Below are 25,000 nucleotides of genomic sequence, written 5' to 3'. Positions count from 1 at the left end.
GCTTTCTGATCCTTCGTTGGATATGCCCACACGTATTTGCTAAACAGGTCACTTAAAACTAAAATATGCTCCTTTCCAGAGGTTGATCTTTCCACGGAACAAAAATCTATCGCCACAATTTCCATGGGTTGAGAAGTTTCCACATGAACAGGAATGGTATTTCTATATGGAATTTCATCTTTTGCCTTAAACAAGTTTCACAATTTCTAATGAAACTCCGTTACAAATCCCCTCATGTTTGGGCCAATAAACCCTAGAGTTCAGTAATTTGTAAGTTCTATCAATACCCTGATGCCCTAATTTATCATGAGTTTCGACTAAACACTTACTTCTTAAAAGAACAGGAACGGCTAATCTATAAATCATATTACCTAACTGATCCATTTGAGTTCTTATAAAGAATATCATTTCTTATCACAAGACTTTCTTTATCCTTTTTTCCACGTAAACTAACTCAGATTTAAAATTAATGTTTTCTAACTCAATATTTTCTCCTTCTAGCCATTTCCTTACATCTTTAAAAACTTGACAAGCTTTCTGTTTATTAACAACGTCCTCCCACTCTAAAATCTGATGTCTACTTATGGCACAGACAAAATTTGCGTCCTCATGAGGAGCTACCCATACTTCTTCGTCTTCACTCATGGCCATCTCCTCTCTAGGCTTGCGTGACAGAATGTCGGCTTTAACATTTTGTTTTCCTGGTCTGAATTTAAGTTCAATGTCAAATACCGATAAATCTGCTACCCATTTTTGTTCTGTGTGATCAAGTTTTGCTGTGCTGAGATTGCTCAAAGGGGCATTGTCAGTATCACTATGCACTTTGTGCCAATAAGATAATTTTTAAATTTTTTCAGTAACAGCCCATTTCAAAGCACACAATTCTAGTTTCCTTTCCTCGAACTATAGTTCTTCATGTTTCTTTCGTGTGGTTTCAGTGACCTACTTGCATAAGCTACGGATGCAGCTTATCCTCCTTATATTGGGACAAAAACAGCACCAAGTCCATCGTAACTAGCGTCTATTTTCTAACGTACACGGTTTTTCCCAAACTCTATCCTTCAGTACTGGGGCAGCTATCAATTTTTCTATCAATGTCTGGAAGGCCATTTCCCGTATCTTCTGTCCATTTATCCATTAATACTTTGACTGGATTTCTTCTTTTCTCCTTTCAATAATTCATTGAGTGGCTTGGCAATTATGGCAAAATTTTTAATAAATCTTCTATAAAATGTTGCAAATCCCAGAAAAGCTCGCACTTCCTTATAGTTTCTGGCCTCTTCCAGTTCTTCACTGCTTCAATCTTACTTAGCTCAGGTCCTATTCCTTGATTACTGATGCTAAATCCTAGGTAACTTACACATGTCTGCAAAAAATGACATTTCTTTGGCTTTAATTTCATCCCATAAGACTTTATGCGCTCTAGCAATGCCCTCTAATCTTAATATTGTTTTCGTCAATGGTCTTCGAAAATAATATCATATCATCCAAATAAATGACTAGAAATTCAAAAAACATATCCCCCAAAATATTCTCCATGCATCGTTTGAAAGGTTGCTGGGCTGTTTGTCAGACCCATTGGACACCTACGATACTGAAAGTGCCCCCATGTAACAGAAAATGCCGTTTTCTCTCTATCTTCTTTTCTTAACAAAACTTGGTGATAGCCCTGAGCAAGGTCAAAACGTGGAAAAGTATTTGGCTCCTTCCAATGAATCCAGACACTCCGCCACTCTAGAAGAGGAATGCATCCTTTAAAGTTTTTTCATTCAAATTTCTATAATCAATGCACAACCTTAAGCCTCACCCCCCTTCTTCCTCACAAGGACTATAGGTGCTGCATAAGACTTGCACTTTCTTCAATTACACCCCGTTTTCTTTAAGTCATCAAGCAACTGTTTAGCCTCAGGGATTAACGTAGGTGCTATTCTCCTATACGGTAATTTGATAGGTTTTCCCACAGGACAATCTAATGATGTTCCCATCCCTTTATCAAACCTAGGTCTGAATCATTTAAGCTCAAAACAGTCTTTATATTTGTAGAGTATCTTATCAAGTCTTAACAATCCGACTTACTTAAGTTTACTTTCATCGACATTTACTCCCAACTTCCGTCTGTGGTTTTGAAGGTTCTTCCTCTGATAGTTTTTTCAGTATTCTCGTTATCATTATACCTCCATAAACTCCCCCTATGCCAAGCTGCACCGTGGCCAGTATACTGCCTGCTTCAATGCTGACATTATCTTTAGACCAATTAGCAACACAAACATATCCAACGCCCCATTCACATATAGAAAAACTGGGCAAGACCTGAACACCCCGAGGCAACATATTTTTACTCTCATCTGCTACTTTTCTCTAAAACTACATACTCCTTTGGCACTTCCTTTAGGCTATCAATGTATAACCTTAATTAGTTTCCTGCTACCTGACTGACGGGACTTTCTATTCTGTTGTCTTAAGCACTAGCATATCCTAAATCCTCCCTCTGCCAAACCTGCATAGTTTGACCAACTAGTCTCATACAACAATCCAAAACTTCACCATATTCAGCTTTTAATCCCTCTTTCTCTGATGCCATCACGTTAAACATTTTTGGTGACTCCCCATTTTTCAATAGCAAAGACAAAACATTCATGCCCACAAGGCACTCTTGTTCAGTTGTTCTTGCCAAGACCATTCCTTCCTTTCTCAGCTCTCTTGACATAGAACACACAGCTATTCTATTCCATTCCACTTACTTCCACATCAACAACGACATGCCACCTATTTATTAATTTCATTACCACTCAGGTTCACATATGTAGTCACTACTATTATACAATGTCACCCCTTTTGGTTTTAAATTCCCCAAATACCAATTTTCTACAACAAACTACAGTTTGCCCCAGAATCCATAGTCCCACAGCTTTCTTCCCTCCCTCTATGGTGAGTGTCAGTTTCATAGTGTCTCCTCTCTTATTTAAACATTCACTTGGCCGGACGTTCAAGTTAACAGCCCTGGCCTCACAAGTTTTCCTGGGTATTATCACCGGCCTGCAATGACATCTCCCTCACAACCTTGTCTCCTCTTGCATTATTGAACCCTCTGTTCTTACTAGAGTATAGATTACACTTATAAAATGGATGACCATCGTCCCCACAAGACCAACAAGTGCCCGTAAACTGATTTTCAAAAGCATGTTTATTTTGCATTTCTGTTTTTACTTAGCCTTCCCTTATACTGGTGTCCTTCCCCCTGATTCTGCCCTATGCTGTCTCTAGAAAACCCTGCATTTTTGCACTGGTATGATACATGACCCTGATCCCCACAGGTCCAACACTTAATTACTTTATAATCTCTCCTGCTATGCAAGTGGCTGTCAGAAACATTACCAAATTCTTTCATTCTATCTTGCACAAATCTACCAGCATCTTCTAATTGATCTATGGCTCCGTTTTCAATCTTATCCTTTAGATCACAGGCAATTTTCCTGTCCCTCAAACCTTTTTCAAAAATCATACATTTAATGATTTCCCTCTCTTTAGAGCAGACTGCTTTGCCCTCGGCTTCTTCCTCTTCCAAGTCAATTATTCTGTCTAAATACTCCCAAACACCTTCTTGTATTCCCTGTTGTGCACACCACAGTTCTTTCCTTCTCTCTAGATTATCCTTATTATCTGCATACGCTTCTAGTAGCCATAGTCTCCATTTCCTCCAACGTTTTTCGGCTTAGCATGGCGTATTCTTGTGCTAGCAGGTCTATCAGGACTAACTTAACATAATCTACGGCATCAGTGCCTGCTAGGGTATATTAAGCTGATTGGTACATAATTTTTGCCTGTTCAAACCATCTCTTGATTTCCTTCCTACCACTGTTTCTCCCACTCATTTTCTCGAGCTGTGGAGGTTTTTTTTACTATTGAAAGAGCATTATTACATGAGTAATTACAGGCCCCTCTCCTATACACCCTATCCAACTCATCTTCTATCAAGGCGAATCTGTTTTGCCACCAACGATTCAATCTATCCAACCTATCTTCCCATTCTTTGTTATTATTTGCTAATAGACGACCCAGCTCCTTAACAACATCCTCTTTAAAAAGTGGCTTCTGGTTTTCCACAGTGAAATCTTCTACACTATCTCCAGCCTTTTTAACCCTTAAATTGGTTTTCTTAATTTCATTCACCAAAATTTTCTGGTTCTCTTTTAATGCATTTATTAACTCCCCTACTCTGCTAAAAGAATTCACGTTTTCGCAGTGGTTAAAATCCACCACTTTCTGAATATTTACGACTTCCGAACACAATTTTACAATGTCCTTTTCCCAAGGCTTTTCATCATTATCACCACTTTTATCAACATAAGTACCTGCTCCAAAATCTAAATTCTTGCAAAACCCTCCATTATTGTCATTCTTCACTACGATAACTCACTTCATCATTAACAAGATCCATCTCCCCTAACCACACCACGTATTTCTGCTAACAAAAATCTTGATCACTACCACGTTCCACCATCATCATCCCACCTGCGCCTGTCTCTGTTCCCATAATATAATCAAGAACGTCACTTTCATCATTTACACTGCCTGGCCCCACTTTATTCCCACTAGCACTGTACATAACTCCAAACAAATGTCCCACCTTGCAATTGCACTCCAGTCCAGTAGTAAATATTCTCAGGAACGTGCTGGTAGCCCACTGGGTTGAAGGTTGCCGTGGTGAACGCTCTGCTACCAAATATAGCAATCCAAGGAAGATACAACTCACAGCAGCATTTCTTCTTTCATTTTATTGCACATGTAGACAAACCGTTCAACCCTACAAGCAGAAACAAATGCTCAATCAGGCAATATTACCAATACAAATATATTCGGAAACACAATTAGCAGACAAACAAATAACATTAGTTACGTTACGTTAACAGTAACAAACGTTAACGTCACAAATAACAAGATTAGTTAACGTTACGTAACAAACAATTACAGATAAATAACATTACCAGCTATGTTACAGAGTATGGTCAGCGCATATGTAAGCCTACGTGTACAGTGGCTATAGAGTGAGCCTACTCAAAGTCTGGTAGATTTCAGGACCGTCATCTAATTTACATTTATTTTACAGATAGTATATTTAACCAGTGAATGGGGTCGTTCCTCCGGTTAACAGGTCCGTGAAGGCAGTTCCGTTCATGCCGATCTATTTGGCCGCTCGTCCTCATTTGCTGTCTCGTTAACGGCTGTTATTGGTAACAAGTGCTGTGAAAGATAAAAGACACTTGGCGGAGAACATACAGTGCTACACGCTCTGCTACCAAATATAGCAATCCAAGGAAGATACAACTCACAGCAGCATTTCTCTTTCATTTTTATTGCACATGTAGACAAAAACCTTCAACCCTACAGAAGCAGAAACAAATGCTCAATCAGGCAATATTACCAATAACAAATATATTCGGAACACAATTAGCAGACAAACAAATACATTAGTTACTTGTACAGTAACAAACAATTAACGGACAAATAACAAGATTAGTTACGTACAGTAACAAACAATTAACAGATAAATAACATACCAGCTATGTTACAGAGTATGGTCAGCGCATATGTAAGCCTACGTGTACAGTGGCTATAGAGTGAGCCTACTCAAAGTCTGGTAGATTTCAGGACCGTCATCTAATTTACATTTATTTACAGATAGTATATTTAACCAGTGAATGGGTCGTTCCTTGTCCGGTTAACAGGTCCGTGAAGGCAGTTCCGTTCATGCCGATCTATTTGGCCGCTCGTCCTCATTTGCTGTCTCGTTAACGGCTGTTATTGGTAACAAGTGCTGTGAAAGATAAAAGACACTTGGCGGAGAACATACAGTGCTACAATATATATATATATATATATATAATATATATATATATATATATATATATATATATATATATATATAGATATATAATATAATACCTATATGGGATATATTATAGTATATATATATATATATATATATATATATATATATATATATATATATATTGATATATATATATATATATATATATATATATAATATATATATATATATATATATAATATATATATCTATATATATATATATATTATATCTATATATATATATATATTATATATATATATATATTATATATATATATATATATATGATATATATATATATATATATATATATGAATAATTATCACATCGAACCGTGATCCATTTATATATCAATTCAAGCTACAAATGTCCTTTAATATCTAACTTCACTTTACCTCCCAAAAAATGATATATTTTCATATATGTACCGAAGGGGAATTTTTTAATTGATAATAATTTCGTCCCCCATGGATCGAACCACCGTCCAAGTGGACGGGGACGAAATCAGGACAGTCAGTGACGCTATCCAATCAGCCAACAGAGACGCTATAAGTTCATATCGATTCTGACCTTACAAATCACCCTCGATCTGGGAGCTTTCGTAATTAGAATCGATATGAAACCCCGTCTACCATGTTGGCCAATTCGAGCGTTTGACAGCACGTAGTTCCTTTTGTTATGAATAATTATCACATCGAACCGTGATCCATTTATATATCAATTCAAGCTACAAATGTCCTTTTAATATCTAAATTCACTTTACCCTCCCAAATGATATATTTTCATATATGTACCGAAGGGGAATTTTTTAATTGATAATAATTTCGTCCCCCCATGGTATCGAACCACCGTCCAAGTGGACGGGGACGAAATCAGGACAGTCAGTGACGCTATCGCCAATCAGCCAACAGAGACGCTATAAGTTCATATCGATTCTGACCTTAAAAATCAAAATCCCCTCGATCTGGGAGCTTTCGTAATTAGAATCGATATGAAACCCCCGTTTACCTGTTGGCCAATTCGAGCGTTTGACAGCACGTAGCCTTTTGTTATGATAATTATCACATCGAACCGTGATCCATTTATATATCAATTCAAGCTACAAATGTCCTTTAAATATCTAAATTCACTTTACCTCCCAAATGATATATTTTTCATATATGTACCGAAGGGGAATTTTTTAATTGATCAATAATGTCGGTCCCCCCATGGGATCGAACCACCGTCCAAGTGGACGGGGACGAAATCAGGACAGTCAGTGACGCTATCCAATCAGCCAACAGAGACGCTATAAGTTCATATCGATTCTGATCTTACAAATCACCCTCGATCTGGGAGCTTTCGTAATTAGAAACGATATGAAACCCCGTCCACCATGTGGCCAATTCGAGCGTTTGACAGCACGTAGCCTTTTGTTATGAATAATTATCACATCGAACCGTGATCCATTTATATATCAATTCAAGCTACAAATGTCCTTTAATATCTAAATTCACTTTACCTCCCAAAGATATATTTTCATATATTACCGAAGGGGAATTTTTTAATTGATAATATTTCGTCCCCCCATGGGATCGAACCAACCCCGTCCAAGTGGACGGGGACGAAATCAGGACAGTCAGTGACGCTATCCCATCAGCCAACAGAGACGCTATAAGGTTCATATCGATTCTGACCTTACAAATCACCCTCGATCTGGAAGCTTTCGTAATTAGAATCGACATGAAACCCCGTCTACCATGTTGGCCAATTCGAGCGTTTGACAGCACGTAGCCTTTTGTTATGAATAATTATCACATCGAACCGTGATCCATTTATATATCAATTCAAGCTACAAATGTCCTTTAATATCTAAATTCACTTTACCTCCCAAATGATATATTTTCATATATGTACCGAAGGGGAATTTTTTGTAAGGTCAGAATCGATATGAACTTATAGCGTCTCTGTTGGTTGATTGGATAGCGTCACTGACTGTCCTGATTTCGTCCCCGTCCACTTGGACGGTGGTTCGATCCCATGGGGGGACGAAATTATTATCAATTAAAAAATTCCCCTTCGGTACATATATGAAAATATATCATTTGGGAGGTAAAGTGAATTTAGATATTAAAGGATATTTGTAGCTTGAATTGATATATATATATATATATTATATATATATATATATATATATATATATATATATATGTGTGTGTGTGTGTGTGTGTGTGTGTGTGTGTGCGCGCGCACACGCGTGTGCGTGTGTGTGGGTCAGTGGCGAGGACGGGAGTATTTGTACATGAGTGTTTATGTACGTGCGGTCACGAGATCGTACACACAAGTAGCTACGTTCGTAACTATTGCATTCATACAACTTATTCTATTCATGTCTATCAATCAGTGGAATAAACTACATACAACAGAGCCTGGTCATTATCATATTAGTGTCACGGACTAGGAATACCATTAATGTCGACAAAAAACTTTCCAAGGCTTGCCTCCCTTTTTTAGTGGGCGGGGGTAGGTCGAGTATTGATTGATATATCAAATATCTTAAGATTTTCCAATATACTTAACGCTTGTCTCTTGTATAAAATCGTTCATCGTATTTACACGGAAGACAGAATTATCATCTATTAGGCCGCCACGTTTGACATTTAAATATATTTTGCTTTCCAAAAACGAACTTGGTTTGCTCAAGAAATTATTCTAGTCCACTGAGAGAGAGAGAGAGAGAGAGAGAGAGAGAGAGAGAGAGAGAGAGAGAGAGAGAGAACATGATGACCTTTGTAATTGATTATGTAATTATATTTTTAAAAAAATCACCTACTGCTTTCATTTTAAGAAAAAATCCAAAAATTTTAATTTGTATTCAAAATGAATGAGCAAAGCTTGGTCATCAAATACCTCATATTGTAGTGTTAAAGCTTGACCCGCAAGTGGTTTAAGTAGTTACGCAAGAAAAAATATTGTTTATAGAAAATTTTACATGAAAAATGGAATGTGGTGCTTTAAATCCTAATTTAGTACGATTTGTAAAATTAAAGTACTACTTAGTAAAATTTTGGTCTAAAAAGTATAAAGTATGTTTCCTGCTTTGCTTATGGAGAATAGGTTAAGACGATGTCACTCCCGGAAGAAGTGGCAGAAGGGAGGAGAAAAAATTACGATGTTTTCAAGGAAATGCAGTCAAGATGCTAATCCCTTCGTTCTTTGTGACAAGCAATACTGGAAACGAAAATTGTTCGAAAATTGAAGCTTCAAAACATTTAATAGAGTAATTTTGGAAACGCAATTCTGTGTTTAAAAAGATATAATATTAATAATAATAATGGATAGAAATCTCAATTACGAGGGTTCATCTTCAATCGAATGAATAAATTTAACATAAAATGTATTCAGGTACACAGGACGAAGTCGTCAAGAATGGCTGCCCCTGTTGTAGGTCTGACTGCGGTGTCATAAAGTTTTACTGCCACTACCATCAGTGTATCATTGTGGACCTTAATTAATAATAATAATAATAATAATAATAATAATATAATAATAATAATAATAATATAATAATAATATAATATATCAGCAACAACAGCTACCTTGCAGTAATAAGTGGTGCGAGCACCAACCTGAGGGAGTGATAGAAAACGATCAGGCAAAGATCCTCTGGGACTATGGTATCAGAACGGATAGGGTGATACGTGCAAACAGACCAGACGTGACGTTGATTGACAAAGTCAAGAAGAAAGTATCACTCATTGATGTCGCAATACCATGGGACACCAGAGTTGAAGAGAAAGAGAGGGAAAAAATGGATAAGTATCAAGATCTGAAAATAAAAATAAGAAGGATATGGGATATGCCAGTGGAAATCGTACCCATAATCATAAGAGCACTAGGCACGATCCCAAGATACCCTGAAAAGGAATCTAGAAAAACCTAGAGGCTGAAGTAAGACTCCAGGACTCATGCAGAAGAGTGTGATCCCTAGAAACGGCACACATAGTAAGAACGAAAAGTGATGGACTCCAATAAGGAGGCAGGATGCAACCCGGACCCCACACTATAAATACCACCAGTCGAATTGGAGGACTGTGATAGAGCAAAAAAATAAATAATAATAATAATAATAATAATAATAATAATAATAATAATAATAATAATAATAATAATAATAATAATAATAATAATAATAATAATAATAAAAATAATAATAATAAAATATTGGAGCAGTAGAGGTAGGAGCGAGTTTTTTCCTACATCCAGAAACATATTTTCACTACGACTTTGCTTTTGATAAAAGGCTTTATATTTTTTGTAAGTGAATTTCTTTGCACATTTCCGTTTTCTCTTACTCTAACTTATCGTTTCTTTGTCCATATAACTGATTCTAAACTGCTGCATAACTAATCTGTTAGAATTATCTATCTTCTTTTTTCTCGCTGCCATCCCTACATTATGGCGTCGATTGCCTGATTCTCACTCTCCACTGCCTTCCTTACAATATCAGACATGGTTTACTGTTTGGCAAAGGGGTTTTTATGACCACATGCCTTTGCTGTCATCAACCACAGTTATTGGCGGTAGGTCTCGCCTTTGACTAAAAAGTCAATCAGCAAGACAGCAGTTTCCAGTCATTTGGGGTGGGTCTCGCCTTCGACTGAAAGGCCCACCTGCAAAACAGCAGTTTCCACAGTTATTGGTTGTGGGCCTAGCCTTTTACTCTAAAGTAAGACTGCAAGGTAGTAGTTCCCACAATTATTGACAGTGGGCCCAGCCTTTTACTAAAAAGTAAGACTCCAAGGCAGCAGTTTCCGTAGTTACTGGCAGTGGGCATAGCCTTTTTATTAAAAAGTAAGACTCCAAAGCTGCAGTTGTCCTTTTAGTCGCCTTTTACGAGATGTAGGACCTGCGGTGGTAGTATTCTTACACCCCTACCACATGGTCCATTCTGTTAGAAATGTCTATATTATTATTCTTTTCTAAATATGTTAATGGCCCCGTGTTTTCCCAACTCACGAGATACATGAACTTCTTATTCAGGAGCAAATCATTTACGTTATTTGTTTTCATTTCTGAATATTGATAAATGGTTTTCCGTTATCGTCAGCTATATTTGAATTACAATCTAAAAATATGTTTTCATATGAATAATCCTGCGTACATACTACCATGAAAAATACAAGCAAAACCAGCCCCAATTTCCTTTCGCTCTCTCTCTCTCTCTCTCTCTCTCTCTCTCTCTCGCTCTTTCTCTCCCTCTCTATCATTAATGATTATATTGATGTAATTCGTACAAATCACATCTAACTCTCAGTTTCTCAATAAAGCATTGTATTACAAACAAACGTCAGTGAACATGAAGATGAATTTCCTGGAATGGAACAAGTAAACTTAACAATATTAAATCAAGAACTGAAGTATAAATGAGAAGAATGTGTTCAGTGGAAATAGAAAGGTATAACTGAGAGAGCCGAGACTGCTGAATTAAAGAGATAATAAATAATAGAGCTCATCTGAGCGTTAACTAAACGAATAGAGACGGAAGACAATTGCTATGAACTGTATCAGAAAGGGAGGACTTGGACGGTACTTAGTTTAAATTAAGAATCACCTGCTTCCCAAACAGATAACCAATATTATAATTTATTTAATGTAAGAGGACTTAAAAAGAAATTAGAAACTATTTGAGTTCATTCTAGCTAAGTCTTTAATAAGAAACGTTACAGTCATAATATTAATCTTCTTCGTATTGAATACCAATGATATAGTCTTCATTTTGGAATAAGTACCCTTTCGCGTTGTCAGATTTCCATGATCTTCTCGACAGTTGTATATATTAGGGCTTGTGCCTTGTATGATAAGGCGCCCTATGAGGTAATGTTAGACTTGCGATAATCATACGCTAAGTCGGTTGGTATTGCACTTCCATATTCGTGGGAGCGTCTTGGGGTTTGTAGATCACTTACGAAGTCGGTATTATGTTCTTGGTTATTACGACGATGTGTTAAACTCATGATGATGATTCGGTGAGGAGGTTCTTGTAGAAAACACGAAGTATAAAAATAGATATATTCTTCTGAAGTTTTACATGCTGAAGATCAGATATGATTGTACAAGTCTTCTAATAACGATAGCTTGATCGCTTCTGCCAATGATGATGGCTACTTCTGTTCTCTCTACATGATAAAGCTTAGGTAAAGAGATACAGGTCTTCTAATGACGATAGCTAACTCTGTTCTGCCTGTCTACCATCTCTGTTACAAGTTATGAAGGAACAGACAGTAGTTCGAACATATGAACATACATACAAATGACATAGTTTCATACGAACACACAATCAAAATGAGACACGTTACAGATCACGTAGGCCGTTTGAATTATAGGTCGGGGTAGTTGTCTCAAGCAGGGAGCTTGGACTAATGTTTATAAACAATTGAATGACTACAGGTGACGGCATGTTATCTTAGCCTACATACTTATTGTATACGTCATCTTTAGCGTCTCTAGTCTGATCACATTCCTGCAAGCAATCTTTTATATATATGGACTAACATTCCATATTTTTATTATGTAAACACTTACATTAGCTCCGGTCAGTCAATACCAAAAAAACCAACTACTGAATATCACTCAAACTTGACTTGCACTTGACTTATAGGAGTGTGATACAGACACTATGTGAATATATATAAGTAAATAAAAATTCATGGTGTACATGAATTGATTCAAGTAATAAAATATAAAACAATGATATTGGTAAATAATAGTGATCACGTGATATATAATGATACAGTTTTTCACTTCATCTCATTAAGATACATATGCTACAGAAAATACTAATGTACTCCGATAATTGCATAGAAGGAAGATTAACATGATAAAAAATCATATTTTAACTGATAAAAAATTTCATATATGAATTGATAAAATTATTAATGTTTATGCTGATTGATTCGTTGATTTCTGATTCATTAATCAATATACTAACTCATATATAACTGCAGATATTGGTAAGATAAAAGGTAACAGATTGATTATAGGCTACCTGATTTGTTTATACAGATGTATATGGATTCATAAAATTATGATTAATATATGTGCACTTTAAATAGATTCCTATTGCGTACACGCAAAGATATATTTCGATTCTGTTATTTATGATCATTTATATATAGATTCCTAGTGCGTACACGCAAAAAATATATTTCGATTCTGTTATTTATGATCATTTATATATAGGATACATGATACTTTATATATATAGGATACATGACCGAGGTTATACTACTTCACATTTAACTAGCTTTCGAACAACTTTTCGTCCATTACACAGTTCCAGACAACCACCTATAGCCAAATGAAACGGCCGATTTCACAGGGTTGTTTAAACAAGGGGAAAAATTTGAAAACCTGGGCGGGTCCAACGTTCTATTTTGCGCTCATACTTATTCTCTGCATCCTAAGCTACACGATTACGTTCGCGATGAATAAAAAAAAAGGCATCCCCAGCACGAGTCCTTCGCCAGCAAAGTAGAGTTGAATATCCTTCGGGTCGTAATTTGTCGGAAGTATGTCCCTTTTGTAGTCCGATTCCGACAGCCGCCGGAGCGTTTCCGCATTAAACGAGATTAACGACGAGATACAGTGTCGGTCGAAGAAGTCCATGATGGGTGCTTATTCCTTTCACATTGAGGCGGTTGTTACTCAACTGCCGTCGTCCGCAGCGACGAAACGATTTTTTTGAAGTTGCGATATGAACTCTCGTACTGCAAGGATACTGTAACAGGTTCCATTAATCAGCCTGCAAGTGAAATTATACTTGTCACAAGGGCAAAGTAAATTCAGACGACATCCAAATACAGGGGAGGGGAGAGAGCCATTTAGACCAGACTTAACCCACATGAATTCGCTGATATTTTGGAATTCAAAGAGTCCGCTGTACAACATTTTATCCATGGCATTACAATGATGAACCTATCCAGGTCTATGATGACTCGTAAAAATATCCATAATTATAAAAAATAAATATATCATTACGAATCTCAAAGAAATTCGATATTACTGGTAGTAAGTAACTAGGAACAAAGAAGTGGAAAATGGAGCTATTTGTAAGATTGCCAGGCAAACATAAGAGTCAAAGAGATATTAATCATGATTCTTGTATTTCTCTATGCTAACCATGAAATTAAGTTGTGATTAAAATACTGATCCTATGTGCCCTAACAAAGTTTCATATTCAATTTTCCCGCGCGCATCCTCTGAGGTTAATTTTTTAAAAACTTTATTAATAGGTAGGAGATGCAACGAAAAAAACCCACTATGTAACTAATTTCTAAATAAACTTTGGGTTTTTTCAAGAAAATGTGACATTTTCCCATGATGTTTTACTTGAATTGTAATAGGCTAATGTTGCAAGTAAATATTTTCATTATATACATATCTTGATACTTCTAAATGTCTATGAGGTTCAGAAAAAATAAATTAATTCATTTTGATGTTTATAGAAATTCTATTTCCTTATTTTGTTTATTAATTTTAAATGATTGCAAGTTGCATTGCACACACCGATAGACACCTGTACCTAACGTCTGCCTTGCCCATGAGAAGTTCGGGCTAAGCATTCCTTTCTCCAGTCAATCTGCTTCGCAAGCAGAGACGACACACAGATGAAGCCTGTGTAAGCAGATTATTGAGGTTTAAAGGAACAAATGCTGATACGGCAATGATGACGTCGTCACTTGGCAGGAGATTGCTCTCAGCCAGCTAAGAGTTACGTTACTTGCTGTAATAAATACGACTTTAGGATAAATTTTTTTTGTTTTTTAATACTCGACCCACATGAGAAGAATGTCTGAAAAAAAAACAGTACCATAAAATTGAACAATATTATTGTTTCATGAAATTGGAAATGCATAATTGTAATTATGTTAAATTACAAATATTCCTTATTCAAACTAATGAAAAAGGTTTCCATACAAATCTATATATATTATTAGCCCTGTATAAGATTCATATAGGATTATTCCATAGATAACATTTTCACTTCTAGACTTCCTGACTTTAAAATCTGCTTTTATTTTATTTTATTTATTTATTTATTTATTATTATTATTATTATTTTTTTTCATTGACTACGAAATATAAATCACCGGGACAGACAATATGTCAGTAGGTTTTGGATAGTATTTGAACTTTTAGCTTATTTGTCATTACTAAATATATAGCATATATATTTGGATATTTAATTAGTCTATGGTTACGTTTTGCTTATTGATTTTATCGTGATTCCTTTTTTTTATTATAATTTGTAACCCTTCCGACTTCTTACGAGTTGTATTATTATTGACTCCACTTGTATCCATATTTATTTAATTTTTTTATTTATTTATTTTTTTATTTAATATATTTTTTTCATATATATTTGATAAACTAATGGTTGGCTTGAATATGTGGAAAAGTGTTTCTAGCTTGGCGTACCGTATAAGGCTACTTGCGGCATCAATTCTATAGATACAAGATATAAATGATAAAGGTATTTAAAACAAAAACCGCGAGAACCGCTATCCATCCAGTTCGGATCCAATATCACGAGTTGTAAACTCGTAAGACATTGACAATTCCTATTTAATTATCAGTTTATCTATTCTACAACCGATTGACTCTGGGTGATAAAATATATTATTGTTTTCTTAATGGAAAGGAATTCACACAACTTGTTAAGGAGATTATTATTGATTTACACCACCCGAGTCACAGATTATTATGTGTTGAATTCCATATTTACTGATTTAGCACTCATAAATATTCGTAACGCACTCAATTGCGGTGTTTGTTTTTAGTGCTATTAATTCTATATAACGTGTCAGGAAAACTATTAACACTAAGAAGTGTTTATTTATTTCCTCTGTCAGACTCGTAATTCTGTTAATAATTCTAAGTATATTCTTTCAAGGATTGATTTGGCAGGATAGGCTCCTAAACTGACAGGTGGTCTTAGTGTATCCCTTGTTTTCATGACACGTGTTACAATTAGTTATGTGCTTTTTATATCTGTAAGCATTGTAGGCCAGTAAAATAGTGATTTGGCTTTCTGTGACATAGTAGGGAACCCTGGATGACGGAATGCAACTAGTTTATGACGATTGGTATGAAAGAGATTATTACTACTACCTGGTCGTTAGTCATCTGCTGTGTTCTTCGGGTTTTCCTCGTCACAGACCTACATATAATATTACATTTGATTACATTATTCTGATACACATACTTTAAATATACTTTTGCTTTAGGGTTTCTGCTCGAAGTGTTTATTGTTTTTGCTTAGCCGCTGACCCGTGTTTCTGTTTCGAAGTGTTTATTGTTTTGGGTTAGGTCTGTTGACTCTTGCATTGTTCAGTTTGTAACAGTTCTGCGCTCCAACCCAGATATTCAATGCTCGCGATCTCTTGGGTTAAGGAATTTTCTTGTTTAGATACGGTTTTAACAATAGGCACGGATGTTTCTATATCTTTTAGTATAATTAATGGTTCTTTGCAGTATGGTGCGGGATTGCGGGATAATGCGTCGGCTATGATATTTGCTTTCCCAGGTAGATATCTTATCTTGGCTCCAAAGACCTGAATGATCATTGTCACCGAGTTCCTTTTGGACTGTGATTAAAGCCTTTGAAAAACTCGTAAAGGACTTATGTTCAGTAAGGACTTTATCAGGATAGCCATAGATTATGACTTGAAAACGTACTAGTGAGTTAAAGATACCTAGCCCTTCCTTGCTTATTACTGCATATTTACTTTCAGAGGGCTTTAGTTTACGTGAATAAAAAGCTATAGGAAAGACTGTTTATCATATTGCTGAAGTAGTATCCCTCTTACCCCTTGGTCTGAGGCGTCTGTTGCAATAAAAAAAAAATTCCTTATATAAATCAGGGATTTTTTTAAGTTAGGTAAGCTGCATTATTCCGCTTTTAAGATATCGAACGCCTGTTGATGCTTTTTAGACCATAATCAATCTACGCTCTTCTTCGTAAGATCTTATTTAAAGAGCTGTCATGATTGAAGAGTTACATATTTGCATACGATTGTAATACCCACTACATCGCAAAAGTGCTGTATCCCCTTTTTACGTTAATAAGTACCAGAAAGTTATGAATAGCCGGCACCTTACCATGGACTACTTTAAGACCTTGACTAGACACATAAAACCTAGATGAACATGTTTTCGGTTTTTTAAAACTCACATTTAGATATTTTACTCTGAGATTATTTGTCTTTGTCTCCTTAGCACTAGCTCTAGTTTATGTGAATGTACTTCTAAGGTATTAGAAAAGATTATAAGACCAACCAATAGCATGTAGGGTATCCCCTAAAAGTCTCCAAACAAACTATATTGTAATTGGGGCGCAACGTAGCCGGAGGCATACGTAAAAATTGATAATGTCCCCTGAGTGTGCTGAAAATGGTGTATGAGGTACAATCACTTAGGTAATGGTATCTGGTAAAAGCAGTTTGAGTAAGTCCAAGCTGGTGAAAAATTTATTTCTAACCTAACAGAGATAAGATGTCGTCGCTACATGGCACTGGAAACTATCGGGAGTCGTTTCCTTGTTTAAGCGACAGAAATCTACGCAGATACGCCAAGAAGTCCGATCTTTTATGGCATGACGTTTTGAGGGAAAAATTATATGGAATTATTTGATTCCTAATGGCTCCTATTACTAACATTTTCAACTTCGTCATTTATCTCTATTTTGAAATTTCATTGGGGTTCTACACGAAGGTACGTATATAGCTTTATGTTTGTCCTTAGTCCGTATTTTATTTTTCAAATGACTTCCTTTTTTGTCTCCCAGAGATCACTCGTCTAGTGGAGAAACTTCCTGGTATTCAGGTAGAAGATAAAAAAAAAATTCTGCTGAATCATCTCTGCTTGAATGACTTTACGGATATTACTTTAGATAGATTATCAGAGAGATTCATCCACGACTGGTTGGGCGTGATTAAAAATTAGCAACAATAAAAAATGCGATATTTATAACTTCCGTATCCACGATATGTATACTTTTAGGGCTTTGTTCGCGGAAATCGTTATATTTCAGAGTGTCGGGAAGGATTAAAATTTCATTTCCCAGCAAAGTCTTTTTACACGCACTAAGACATTCGAGGGTGCATGCTTCTCGAGATTTTGCGTGCAAACTACGACTGCGGTTGTGGGAGAATTCTGTTGGGTCATTTGAACAATGTTACGATTTATGAGACAAATGTATTGTTCCTTTATATAAGTTATTATTTGATTAATTGTCTCTTTTTTTTGTTCAAACTGATTTTGATATGTTTGAAGGTTTATAGGATTTCCCTTTGATAAACACGCCTTATTTTGCAGGATGTAAGATAATATTTTGTATACCCCTAGATGAATCTTACAATTACACTACATACAGATCAATGTTTTTTATAACTATAGAGGTATCTGTAAGCGCTCCTTATCCGAACTTCTCATTAGGAAGTTCGTACAACAGACGGTGAGTCCGTAAATACAGGATATTACGTGTACTAAAGGAAATAAACAAGATATTCTAATTTTTACGGCGCGTACAGTCGGGCTTTATCCACCACTACTTATAATAACTTACGTATTAAAAAAAAAAACGAAAACCTGCTCTGATTACTTTATACGGTCGTGTGTTTCATAGGAAAAATCCTTTTTAATTCAAAAAGATATCGGTATGTATGATCCAATATCGCTTTTCCCCACTCTGCTAGAGTCGCTTATTGTGTGGAATTTGCTTTGCTTTGAAAACTTCGGCAGTTTTGACTGACCTTGACCGCTTGACTAGTGACACAGTCACCGAGTTTGCTTGTTTGATTCTGAACGGGCTACTGTTTTCTATTTCTTTTTGTAATAATTAGGATCCTTCTCCTTTATTACCATCGGCAACGTATTGTGTGTTTTTAGCATTATGTTGCTGGTTACGTATAAAGCAATGATGACGAACTATTAGGAACTGAGCGATTACTAATAAGACAAGTTATGACTACTGCATTCAATATTAACTGTTTGTACTTCATTCTTTGCTAAAATTTGAAATAGTGAGGGATCCTGGTCAGCGCATTTAGCCTGATGAGTTTTTTACAGACATATTATATCTTGCAATCCAGCCATATTTTTAAAGTTAAGTTGATTCATTGAGGTTCGATATTTTATATAACTCAAAAAACTCAAGGCTAAAACTGCGAGCGGGACTTTGCAAAGGAGCATTTATTGTCATGACCCGAAATAGTGTTACCTCTAATTTATATAGATTTGTACGGGTGTTCCACTTGTTTTTTGTGTGTTTTCTAATCACTACGGTGCTTAACGACCCTATCCATGCATCTGTAAATATCAGACGTCCACTGCGTAAACGCATATTCACTGTTTAATATGATTTGTTACGTAAGGGATTAATAATCACCCAAAATGATAAAATTAAAAAACATAGTATATGATTATGATAGTTCAGTAGAACTTCTGGAAACAGACACTCAAAGATAAAAAACTCGCAGTAGCGAAATCTCAATGATGTAGATAATTTCTGTTAAAAAAGTAAGATTAAGAATGTCTCGTACTTCAGCCACAGGAATAACGAAATTCGACCTGCAAAGGAAACACTCAAAGTTACTCCAAATGAATAAAAAATTGTCTTAGCTTGCTTTTGTGGGAAGTCACTGTGTTCCGATAACGACACAGCCCTGGTCCTCCTTCTCTATTTAGCGGATGACCTGGTTTTTTTGGCTTGAGTTTCCCCGTGCGCGTTGTTGGGATGATTCGAGCCCTTGAAAATCCGATGCTGCAGACGCGTTCGGTTTTTTACTTGCAGTGCCGGAAACGCTCACTAACGATGTTTTCTTGAATGATTCTAATGAGAGACGCTAAGTCGGTTGGTATTGCACTTCCATATTCGTGGGAGCATCTTGGGTTTGTAGATCACGTACGAAGTCGGTATTATGTTCTTGGTTATTACGACGATGTGTTAAACTCATGATGATGATTCGGTGAGGAGGTTCTTGTAGAAAACACGAAGTATAAAAATAGATATATTCTTCTGAAGTTTTACATGCTGAAGATCAGATATGATTGTACCAAGTCTTCTAATAACGATAGCTTGATCGCTTCTGCCATGATGATGGCTACTTCTGTTCTCTCTACATGATAAAGCTAGGTAAAGAGATACAGGTCTTCTAATGACGATAGCTAACTCTGTTTCTGCCTGTCTACCATCTCTGTTACAAGTTATGAAGGAACAGACAGTAGTTCCGAACATATGAAACATACATACAAATGACATAGTTTCATACGAACACACAATCAAAATGAGACACGTTACAGATCACGTAGGCCGTTTGAATTATAGGTCGGGGTAGTTGTCTCAAGCAGGGAGCTTGGACTAATGTTTATAAACAATTGAATGACTACAGGTGACGGCATGTTATCTTAGCCTACATACTTATTGTATACGTCATCTTTAGCGTCTCTAGTCTGATCACATTCCTGCAAGCAATCTTTTATATATATGGACTAACATTCCATATTTTTATTATGTAAACACTTACATATATACTCTGTTTTACTATTGGTAGACAAAACAAAACTGAACAGAATATAGGATTTGTGCCTAAGGTCAAGCGCTGGGACCTATGAGGTTTTTCAGCGCTGAAATGGAAATTGGAAGTAAAAAGTTTTGAAAGGTGTAACAGGAGGAAAACCTCGCAGTTGCCCTATGAATGAATTGTCAGGAGAGGGAGGAAAAAGTAAGATGGAAGAGATTATTTAAAAGGAGGTACAGTGCAGTAAAAGGAATGAAAGTGGTTGCATCTAGGGTCCGAAGGGACGCTGCAAAGAACTTTAAATAATTCCTACAGTGCACCGCATGAGGTGCACTGACGGCATTACCTCCCCTACGGGCTTTATTATTGGTGAACAATTCTAGATTCTTCCGTGCGGTTAGTGCATTTTGGAAATCAACTTAGCTACACTCCGACTTATGGAATGACCATTATCACTCAAACCGGCGAAAATCCTGAGCTTTCTGAACCGTACCTTACTGATATTTCACTCTGTTTTTTCTTGCTGAGATAGATGCACCAGTCTTAGTATCCCGGACGCAAATTCCTGAGATGTATAATCTATTATTCTAGCAGGCCTTTTTTTTTTCTTTTTCTTTTCTTTTTTTTTCTTTTTTTTAAGAAGCCCCTCGGTTACGTTAGACTAAAGAAGCATCCAGCCAGTAATTTGGGTGCGGAAACATAATGAGATTATTTTCAAGAAGATTCGATGGTTAGTTTTGAAGATATGGCGTCCCCCTTTTTTTTCAGGGAAGGTCCGGTACTCGGTTGCAGTTCGGAATAGTTATCGTTTAGGATCTTATAAACACGAGATGAGCTTGTGTTTCTATTTTTTATTCAGTTATACATTATATGGATAATAAACTAAATGACAGATCTGAGGGGTTCTGATAATTTGTTGATGTTTGCTTTATGGTTAAAGTCTGTTTGATCCTCATTTGTTGTGTCTACACATTTTATACAGTTTGTTGATAATCTCTTCAATAACATTATGTCGTTGGGTAATTGGGTCACATGTTGACGAAAAGTATTAAAATCTTGTTTTCCAGTACTCGTGGAAACACATCTGAAGGCCTCTGAGATATTGTTTGTAGCAACCGCGATCTTTATTGAAATATCTCATAGCGAAGGAAACGATGAAAATAAACTTAACACATAAAGTGGAAATTTTTTTTATGTTTTCTCATTATAAATCTAAGGAGGGGAACTGACTTTTTCCCTTTTATAATCAGTTTTAGATTTTATCATTGGCAGTAGCGTTTTAGTCTACAATGAAAAATCAATGAAATCTCTGCGGCTAATGTCCTTGAACGTAAAGGTGCCATCCACGTATTGAACCCAGTTCATATTATGACATATTATAGAAGGCAACATTTGTGGTTCGAAATATTCTAATTATAAATATTTATATTCACTATTGATCCCTGATCCCCTTTATCTGCCGAGAGTAACCAGATTCTATGAACAGCAGCACCAACGTTCAGTTAATGTGCTTCGCTGTCGAACTTCTCAGTTCCAGAGGTTTTTTATTTTTACACAGTTGGCTTGTGGAACAGCCTCCCAGGAGAAGTCGTGCAAATGAAACTTCAGAAGTTCAAGCGAAATTGCAATACATTACTAACCTAATACTAACCTAATTCTGATACGTTATTGTCTATTTGTTAATTTCTTAATCTATTTATTTCGTTTTTTCATAAGTGCAGTCATTTCTTTCTGTAAAAAAAGACCCCCACTTATGATTTTGCGAAATATTTTCGTCAAAGGAATCTTCTTCTTCACGTTGTACATATTTCCAGAGGAGAAGTAATATCCTATGCTTATTTTTCCTTCAGCTATTTGACTTTATTCTCTCTGGCTAAGTTGCTACCACGATCTTCTTTTCTTTGTTTCAATTAGTAATAACTTGAAATCGTCTTACCTCTTCAGGTAAAGCTTCTTAGACGAGGAACTTCACGTAGTGACCTCTCGAGTTTCGTTCTTTAGTTGCTGCATTTTAGGCAAATTAACAAACAGCACAGTTATACCTGATTAAAGGTGAGGGCCAACATAGTGATACCAGGATATGAAGGACAGTCACCACAGTAATGCCTGGATAGAAGGGCCAGATAGTAAAGTAATACCTGGTTAAAGATGCTAGCCAGCACAGTGCAGTAATGCCTGGATAAAAGGGACGGTCACCAAAGTAACACATGAATAAAAGGGACAGCAGAACGGTAATACTAGGGTAAATAGGACAGTCACCACAGTAATTTCTTAATAATTTCTTAATAAAAGGGACAGTCACGATAGTAATACCTGGATAAAAGGGACAATCTCCACAGTTATACCTGTCGGTTAACCCACGACTTCGAAGGGTGGCGGCACGATTGAAAAAAAGTAGAACTGTCACTTAGACCATGAACATAAACCACTTCCCCTCTCCCTTCTCCCTCCCCTCCTCCTCCCCGTTCGTCCTTTTATCCAAGTATCACTGTTCTGTCCGTCTCGTTTAACCAGGCATTACTGTGGTGACTGTCCCTTTTATCCCTTTTATTACTGCTATAACTGAAAAGCATTTCCAATAAAATGTTTTTATCATTATAATGATATCCACCGCATGAACCCTATTTGCAGCCGTTGACCGGTTGTACAGAAATAATGAACAATAAAATCGTTTTTAGAAAATTGCGCAAAACTAGATTGGTAACCGTAACAACAGAGTAAGTAGTCCCGACCCACGGCATACAGGAAAATTTATCACTTTATCAGTCCTTCACCAGAAATATCACGCCTCTTAACTTCGTCCTAAGTCTGTTGCCCAATAGCGAAATACATATATTGTCTTTCAGCAATTTATTAGAAAAGACTATAACCAGTGCATTACTAGTATGAACAGAGATGCTACCCATCCCTTTTATCTAACTGTAAATCACAACAGCAAACAAAAGTTCAGGGTACATACATACATATATACGTACATGAATACATACATACATACACACACACACACACACAAACACACACACACACACATATATATATATATATATATATAGATAGATATATATATATATATATATATATATATATATATATATATATATATATGTATGTATGTATAGTTTAATATAATATATTATAACATGCTCATATTCAAATCCATGTTTGACAACGTGGGTGGACATACTCTATGAAAACCTAGATAGAATTTCTCCTTTACAACTTCCGCCTCTCAGATCTTTTCAGGTCCAAAGAAACTGGCGCCTTTATTGGTATCCAGGTAAACCGATAAAAGAATCCAGGGTAAACCAAAAAATTCTGTGCCTTCAAAACTCACCACGGAAACCTTTGTGTCCCTTTCACACTTTTCAACTTTTTCCTCCAAAGGAAAGGAATTTGGTTCTCCACCTTTCTTTTATTCAGTAAAGTTCCAAGTCTCTAGGCAACCATTTTTTATTGTTAGTTTTCTTTTTCAATGGCATTCTTAGCCTATTCTCCTGCCAAAATTCGGAATAACAATCAGGAATACGGGCACTAGCAAAAATACAAACTTTGAATTTAGTAAACATCAATTTATATTCCTAAGCTCCCTGGATTTTCTGTATCATCAAATGATTATTGAGTCATATTAAGGAAATAACCCCCATTCGGAAAAAAAGATGGATTCACAAGCAGATTCCATTAATTTATAATATTTATGTTTTCGCAAAATGGAGGAAATCCATCATCTGCCCAATAATTAAATATTTAATCCCTTTAAGCGCACGGCTACATGCACACACAAATGCTAAGACAAGTATTAGGTGGTTTAAGAAAAGAAACTAAAATTTGTTTCCAGGCCCTGAAATTAATTTTTACAGTCACCCTTAAAATAGAAGTAAAGAGACCTGGAGACGAACTACAGGACTTTGTCAATAGTTTATTAACAGCTTCTTAAGGAAAAATCTCTGCAAACCTGTTACAATGAAGGAATTATAACAAATAGTTACTAACACATAACTTCAACATAACAAAATCCCTTATTCCCCATTGAACTAACAAACTTTTTCTATCCTTTTCTAAGAGGTGCTTTAGATAACAAGGGCTTACTAGTCACTGTTCCAGGCAATACTAAAAAGGTCTTTAAGTATTAGTATTTTACCCCTTTTCCTAATTGTGTTGCAAATCATACTTTAGTATTGCATACTGAAAATACAGAACTTTTTCAGGAAGACACTCACATTCGTACCGAATAAGTTAAAGAAAACAAATTCGCTACATATTTCAACTAAGCCATTAGCGATGCAAATCAATTCATATCATTCAGAAGGCTAAATATCTTACTTATACAATTTTATACATAATCAGGATAGATATCCATTCATGCCAATTTAAGAAGGTAAAGATTCAAGAAATTAAGATCACTTAATTCAAAAAATACATTTATAGGGGAAACAACCGACTGGACTAGCTGACCCAGTTTTCACCGCGTGTAGATGGTGGTGAGAGCAACAGCTGGAGACCTCTACTATCCTTTCGAAGTAAGTATTTTCTCCAAATTTAGAAATTAAAGTCATATTTTAAGATTAAAC

This window comes from Macrobrachium nipponense, chromosome 1 (assembly GCF_015104395.2).
Source record: "Macrobrachium nipponense isolate FS-2020 chromosome 1, ASM1510439v2, whole genome shotgun sequence".
NCBI lineage: Eukaryota > Metazoa > Arthropoda > Malacostraca > Decapoda > Palaemonidae > Macrobrachium > Macrobrachium nipponense.
This window is presented reverse-complemented; position numbering follows the sequence as displayed.